Genomic DNA, 8,216 nt, shown 5'->3' on the forward strand with positions numbered 1-8,216 from the left:
AAGCTTTATGTGCAGCAGTTCTCCTGAATCACCAGCAGGGGGCGGAAGAGTCCACAGACTGAGAAACCTGTTTCTCATCAGAAGTCCTGATCAGAGGCTTCATGCCTCTCTGAGACACGAAGCCTGCTGTGACCTCTGACCTCTGCAGCTCTGTTGCTCTCATTTGACCTCTACAGCAGACACTGACCTGAACCTTGAACTGTGAGGCCTCTGGAAACTATAGAATCAGAATCTGGCGGAATTATTCCATAAGCTCCTCCCAACCAGGAAGTAGCTTCAGGAAGGAGGCGGGGCTTCCAAGTTCAGTGTGAGTTTGAGTCAGAGGTGTGAACACATCCCTCAAGAAGTCTCAACTTATTTGGAGCAGATTTGACCAGATGATGCTGCTGAATTGATTGTCTGAACTGGACGTTGCGGCGCCCCCTAGGGGCAGCAGAAAGGACTTCGTAGAGTCAATCCACCAGGATGTGAGAAACTCTGAATCTCCACCTTGATTTTTCCTTCCCAGCCTTCCAGGTCTGACCACATCCCGGGTTCAGGGGTGACCACTCGGTTCCTCCTCGGGTTTTCACACATGAGTGAAAGATAAAGGACAGAAGTATAAAATAAATTCTGAGTTTGTAGATTGAAAGTGTAGTGTATTGAAGAGAATATATAATTTCATTGTGATGTTGGGCACGGTTGGTGACGTCACTCTCATGCGCCGTGTGTTGTATGAGTCGCGCTTCTTGTGAAAAACTCAAGTAAAAGTGACTGAACGTTATCTGCAGACTCCTGGTCTTTTGTGTCGTTAAAAATAGATAAAAGACAGAACAGTAAGCACAGGATGTCTGCCTGCTCTTGGTGGTTTGAATATAAACGATGCAAAACTGAACATCAGCTTTGAACAAGTGTCTCATGTGGTAGGAAGACACAGAGTTCAGGATTATCTGGAACTGGCAGCACTTGAACATATAGTTATGTAATATATGTTTTTAAAATGTACGTCTACTAAAGTACTGCACTCTGCTTCACTGAATATTGTGATCAGTGACTTACAGCAGGCCGTCAGCCTGTTACAGTGACAGGGAGCGAAAAGCCACAAAGTCTTCCAGACTCAGTCCTTTCACTCTTTTCTTTCTGCTCAAAGCTCCAGAACTGCTCAGAGTCTCAGCAGTCAGAGATTAATGATGATTGTTTAGATGATTATTTTGCTGTTGTAAGTCTTAGCACTGCATGCACACACACTTGACTGCACTTTGCCCCACCAAGTATTTTCACACTCTACTGCTTATTGCACCTTCAAATCGAACTTTGAGCTCTGTTCATAGCGTGTGGTTGTGGCAGTGTGTGTGGGCGTGTGTGTGTGTGTGTGTGTGTGTGTGTGTGTGTGTGTGTTAACCACATCCGAACCGAAATGAGCCAAACTTTCCATCTGCTGTTTGTCTGAAACCACACAGAGACTCTGAGACCAACGTTTATTCTTCAGCAACAGAAGCTTCAGTTCAAATCCTCCTGATCTCTGAACATGTTTCTCAGCTTTTATCTGGATTTCCTACAAAACCAGTGAAGAAAATAGGTAATCAGCCTAAAACCAGTGGAACACAGAAACTCGTTGAAAATAAAGTCAGAAAACATTAGAAATTAAAAGCACAGCAGTTTGAGGCAGCAAGAGTGAAAAACCTACAGAAAACAGAAAACAGAAGATTAATCTGAACCAAAAGCTACTTTTAGTTGTTGAAGATGAGCAGCGACTGTTTTATCAGAGAGACGACAGATAGAGAAGAAAAGTGAATAAAATTCAATGAAGACTTGATGAAACTAAATAAACCAAAATAAACACCTGTTCAAACTCAATAAAACTCAATATCAACAGTCCAAGAAAAAAAAATCACAGTGCCATCTTAATTCAGTGAATCTCAATAAAAATCTGTTGTAAATCACTAAAAACCCAACAGAATCCAGTCTGAACTAAGTAGAACTCAGTAGAACTCAGTAGAACTCAGCAGTGTGGAGGTCTGGATCCGGATGGGTCTGGACTGGGGGGTCACCTCAGGGAGGAGTAGACCACGTCAGGCTCTGGAGGAATCTCTGAAAACACCAACAGGAAATAAACCAAGTGAAACATTGAGACATTTGATTCAAAGTTTGATCCTGAAGAGAAAAAGTAGAACCAGAATCCAGACTTGATTCAAACCAGAATGTTTCCTGTGAAACAGGAAGAAGCAGCAGGAGGCGGCTCCATCTGTGAAAACACTCTGAGAGCAGCTGATACACACTAAAGCACAGGAGCTGCTTCTACTGGACTCTACTGCTGATTCACTCTGACAGGAACATCTGGAAAGACTCTGCTCTGATCACAGAAAAGCATGTTATTTAGCTGGAGTTTGAATATTGACACTGTGTGCACACAAGACGCCTGCTGGATCTGTTTTAATGCAGGCCAGGTTAACGGCGAGCCTGAAGGCCTCGTCCAGGCACAACAGCATGAAGATGTGCCTGGGAAGCTGACCCAGGCGTAGAACCTGCTCTGCTCTGGTCGGGCTGGTCGGACGCTTATGCTGCAGCTGCTCCTCTGTTTCTGCCCCAGCAACTCATGAACAGCTCACTTATCAATCAATACATTCCCCTCCCAAACCTGAGACCCTCCCTCTGGACACTTAAAAGTGGGACTGTAGCGCCGCATTTGTTGAAGGCTCCATAGTGGAGACAGAAGAGTTTAGAAACTAAATCAAACTTTTGGAATTTAAACAATTGAATAAATAAGCAAATCTTCCAAAGTGTCTGCTTTGGGTCACTTTGCTGGTTCTAAGCCCAGATCAGATGGAGGGTTGCAGGTACAGTTAATTCTTTTGATTGAATTTGATTTTCTAACATCTGATATCAACATAACAAGATTGTTTTGTCTAATTTGGCTCTCGACAAACTACTTAATTCTACCCCTTACCCCTACCCCTCAGCCCTGCCCCTATGATATGCGCGTTCACGAGGCTTCAGGGCTATGCCAATTCTACTTTTTGAATAGGGGTAGGGGTAATGGGGAGGGCTATTTCACCCTTATCAGCGAAGTCTGCATCGATGCTCCCTGTTCTCTATAGGGGTAGGTGGAGTTTTGCATTGGCCAGAAAAAAACAACATGGCGCCCACCACGGAGTCGCACAAATGTAAGCTTGCTTTCTGTATACTATTTACAAAGCTATAAAAGTGTATTTGCTTCACTGAAATTTATAGATATACTAATGTGACAGTGTCCCAGTCATGGATTAACGTTTTAGCGCCGCGTAGCACCGTTTCCAATCGTTAATATGTAACTTCTGAAGAGCACTAATCACTGTATTAATGTCATCTTTTATCATGTTTTAAACGTCATATGTTTGACACAGGGACCCCGATGAAACCCGACTGCTGATTCAGTTTAGAGGTGAAAATGAAGAAAAGATTTTGAAATGAAAATATAGCGCCAAAACACATTGGGAGTAAATTATATTATTCATCTAAGCTACAATATGTCAGTAATAAAACGTGTTTATATAAACATATATGTATTACTTTAGGAAATTCATAAAAGACAATGGCTTGGAAGGGGAAGTTACAGCCCAGCAAGCTTCAAAAAAGTGGGGAAAACTCAAAAAGAAATACAAGGTCAATAATAATACCGTTATTACAAAAAAAAAAAAGTAATTTCCAATGTAATTTCTATCATTTCTAATATCCATAATTTTGTGTTGCTATAGGACCTGAAACTTGTAAAATCTGGCTCTGGCACAGAGGAGGGGGAAACCACTGCTGCAAAATGGCCTTATTTTGAAAGGGGTTTCCCAATTTGTGGTGCTGCAAAGACAGCCCTCGCCCTCAGCCCTATTCTAAAAGGGGTAGGAGAGTGATAGGGGTAGGGCCAAGGGCTGAGGGGGAGGGGAAGGGGAGAATTGGAATGGCCCTAAGTCTTGAAGTCTTTTTGAGAAATGATGGCTTATTGCAAGGCCAAATTAAAAAAAAAACAGTTGAACTAAAAGCTCATTTGCAGTTCTGAACATATTCAGGATGTTCTTTCACAAACTTTCTGTCTCTCCACCAACCTTGTTCTTCTCTCCTGCTGTGTCCATTACAATCTCACACAAACTACTGATTATTCAAATTAGGCAATAACGTCTCTGAGCGACTTGTAGAGACTTTGAGGACAGCCAATCGCTGCCGTCCTCACCAGGGAGCTGCTAACACTGGGTATTCCTGGAGTTTCAGTTTGTTCTTGACTCATTCTGACAGCTGATCAGACTGTTGATCATGTGATGACTGATACAATGAAAAGCTTCTGACATGGTTCCTTGACCAGAGTCCTGCACTGGGACTGGTACCCGCAAAAACAGCTGATTTGCTGGTGGTTTTTAAAAGCTTTTTTTTGCTCGGGTTCGGATCTGGGTGGGAAAAATAGCTTGCGGGTTGTAGATTGACTCATGAGAAACAATATAAAATAATAATATAAAAACGTTGTGACGTGATCCATCTGCTGCGACTGTCTGCAGCTGCACCGGCTCTACTGAGGTCAAGCCAGCACACAACTACAAACACTTGGTCAAGCCAGCCCACAAGATGTTTTGCGGTGCGCGCATTGATAGTACATTACGGTAATGGCGACAAACGCCTCATTTCACAGAAAGAGCAACCTTCCACAAAACCAAAGGACTTCAGAAATGCGCAAGTCAATATCACGTAGTCTTTCAAAGTAAAAGCATTTTACACGGTCGTATTTCAGTTACATGAGGCCAAAAGTGAATATTAAAAAAAAAAAAACCTACCAGTTATAACTGGACCGTTCCACCTCACACTGAGAGTACTCCACCCCAGGATGACACCCAGAAAGTAACAGTTCCATCTGATGTTGAATTTCAGAATAAAAGCCTCTCAACTTTGACACTAACTGTACTTTATGTACGCAAGGATTAGTAGTTAACGGAAAAACTAGCAGTTATAACTGGACCGTTCCACCTCAAACTGAGTGGACTCCACCCCAGGATGACACTCACAAAAGATCAACTCCATCTGATGTGGAATTTCAGAATAAAAGCCCTCTCAACTTTGACACTAACTCTACACTATGTACACAAAGATTTATGCTTTATGGAAAAAGTACCTGTTATAACTGGACCGTTCCACCTCAAACTAATAGTACTCGGCCCCAGGATGACACTCACAAAAGATCAACTCAATCTGAAGTGGAATTTTGGAATAAAAGCCCTCTCAACTTTGACACTAACTGTACTGTATGTACACAATGATTTATGCTTTATGGAAAAAGTACCTGTTATAACTGGACGGTTCCACCTCAAACTGATAGTACTCCACCCCAGGATGACACGCAGAAAAGATCAACTCCATCTGATGTGGAATTTCAGAATAAAAGCCCTCTCAACTTTGACACTAACTCTACACTATGTACACAAAGATGTATGCTTTATGGAAAATGTACCTGTTATAACTGAACCGTTTCACCTCACACTAACAGTACTCCGCCCCAGGATGACACGCAGAAAAGATCAACTCCATCTGATGTGGAATTTCAGAATAAAAGCCCTCTCAACTTTGACACTAACTCTACACTATGTACACAAAGATGTATGCTTTATGGGAAAAGTACCAGTTATAACTGGACCGTTCCACCTCAAACTGATAGTACTCCGCCCCAGGATGACACTCACAAAAGATCAACTCCATCTGATGTGGAATTTCAGAATAAAAGTTCTCTGAACTTTGACGCTAACTCTACACTATGTACACAAGGATTAGTAGTTTACGGAAAAACTAGCAGTTATAACTGGACCGTTCCACCTCACACTGATAGTACTCCACCCCAGGATAACACTCAGAAAAGATCAACTCCATCTGAAGTGGAATTTCAGAATAAAAGCCCTCTCAACTTTGACACTAACTGTACTTTATGTACACAATGATTTATGCTTTATGGAAAAAGTACCTGTTATAACTGGACCGTTCCACCTCAAACTGATAGTACTCCACCCCAGGATGACACTCAGAAAAGATCAACTCCATCTGATGTGGAATTTCAGAATAAAAGCCCTCTCAACTTTGACACAAACTCTACACTATGTACACAAAGATTTATGCGTTATGGGAAAAGTACCTGTTATAACTGGACTGTTCCACCTCACACTGATAGTACTCCACTCCAGGATGACACTCAGAAAAGATCAACTCCATCTGATGTGGAATTTCAGAATAAAAGCCCTCTCAACTTTGACACTGACTGTACTGTATGTACACAAAGATTTATGCTTTATGGAAAAACTACCAGTCACAATTAGAAGTTACAGGACGTAACTCCAGTTCTATGGGTAAGTGCGTGCCCACCTACGGGCTTCGCTATTGGTACTTCTATAGGGTACTCGATTGGGTACTCCCTCAATCCACTGAGACAACAGAAAACATGACGCACCAATTCCCGCTGCGTGATGGCGCATTACCACCCCCCTCGCCAAGGGTATATCACGAGCCAGCAGCTGTCTACTCTCCCTTCTTCTGAATTCAGTCAAGTCAGGGAAGCAGACAGCTGGGCCAGCAGGTAGGTGGGCACGCACTTACTCATAGAACTGGAGTTACGTCCAGTAACTTCTAATGCTATTTCGTAAGTGCTTAGCCCACCTACAGGCTTCGCTATTGGTACTCACCAAGGCGGAGGCCGTAGGGATGAATGTACTCCCAGCTGGCATGCTGACAGGATTGGTGTGGACGGCGGAAGTAAACAAACCATACGTCCAGAACGGCTGCAGAACTCCGGAGGAATGAGGCGGACATCGAAGCGCCGCCCGCGATGTGCACAAGCATCGCCACAGCAACACACACACGCCGGCCGGGGCAAAGCCACAGCGGCAGGCCAGGAAAACCCCTCGCGGCAGCCTGGCTAGAAGAACCAATACGGTAAGCGGCAGAACTCCTGTTCCCGCTGAGCACCGCCACGGTCACAACATCCGCAAGCCACGGCAGAGCCAAAACGGCAGGCAGGGAAAAACCCTGGTCAGTGACCCCACTCGGGACGCAGCTGCTGGGCCACAGAGACCAACACGGTCAAGCGGCAGAACACCTGTTCCGCTGAACACCGACAGGGTCACAACATCCGCCAGCCAAGGCAAAGCTCGAACGGCAGGTGGAGAAATCCCTGGGCCGCGACCCCACTCGGGACGCAGCTGCCGGGCCACAGGGACCAACACGGTTAAGCGATAGAACTCGTGTTCGTGCTGAAAACCGATATGGCCACAGAGTCTGTGCACATATCCGCACAGATATGAATGCACAAAAGTGGACGCAGAGGCCCAGGAGGCAGCCTGGCAGATGTCACCCACCGTGACCCCTCTGCACAGGGCCACAGAGGCAGCCACACTCCGTGTGGAATGAGCACGAATCACTGCCGGCGGCGAGAGATTCTGTGCCTCGTAGGCAGCTGCAATAGTGCCCCCTACCCAGTGGGCGAGACGCTGAGAGGTAGGCGGGGCTTCACGTCCACTGGCTCCAAACCTCACAAACAGCTGGTCCGTAGTGCGAAAGCTAGCTGTGCGCTGGACATAGTCACGCAGGGACCTGACCGGGCACAGCAACCGCAGCCGTGGATCATCCCCAGACAAGCCAGGCAGGGAGCTAAGCGTTCTGATCCGGATCACTCACGACCGGAAGTCAGAAGTGACCACCTTGGGATGAAAGGCCGGGTTAGGCCAGAGGTGCACGAGTCCCCCATCCTGGCTGAACACCATACAGGAGGGGTGGACCGACAGAGCGCGGAGATCCCCAACTCTCTTGACGGATGCTAGCGCTAACAAGATGGCGGCCTTAAAGGAGAGAAAGCGGTCCTCCGCCTGCTCCAAAGGCTCAAAGGGGGTCCCTTAAGACTCTCCAACACCGTTTGGAGGTCCCATGGAGAGACCACATGCCTGGGGAGTGGCCGTAGCTGACACGCCCCTCGCAGAAACCACTTCACCAGCGGGTGACTGCGTGCAGAGAAATGGCCAAAGTCGCCTTGACCCGCCATAATGGCTGATGCAAACACCGCTAGAGTGGATGCAGTGCGACTGCGGTCCAGCAGGGCCTGGAGAAACTCCAAAACTTCACCAATAGCACAGGAGACCGGGCACAACCCAGATAGCAAAATTCTTATGGTCCATATCTAGCCCATACCTGACATGTTCATATGGCCCACATACTGCATGGACTGATGGCACTTGGGAGGTCCGCTC

The sequence above is a fragment of the Salarias fasciatus genome, chromosome 3 (assembly GCF_902148845.1).
Source record: "Salarias fasciatus chromosome 3, fSalaFa1.1, whole genome shotgun sequence".
NCBI classification, from domain to species: domain Eukaryota; kingdom Metazoa; phylum Chordata; class Actinopteri; order Blenniiformes; family Blenniidae; genus Salarias; species Salarias fasciatus.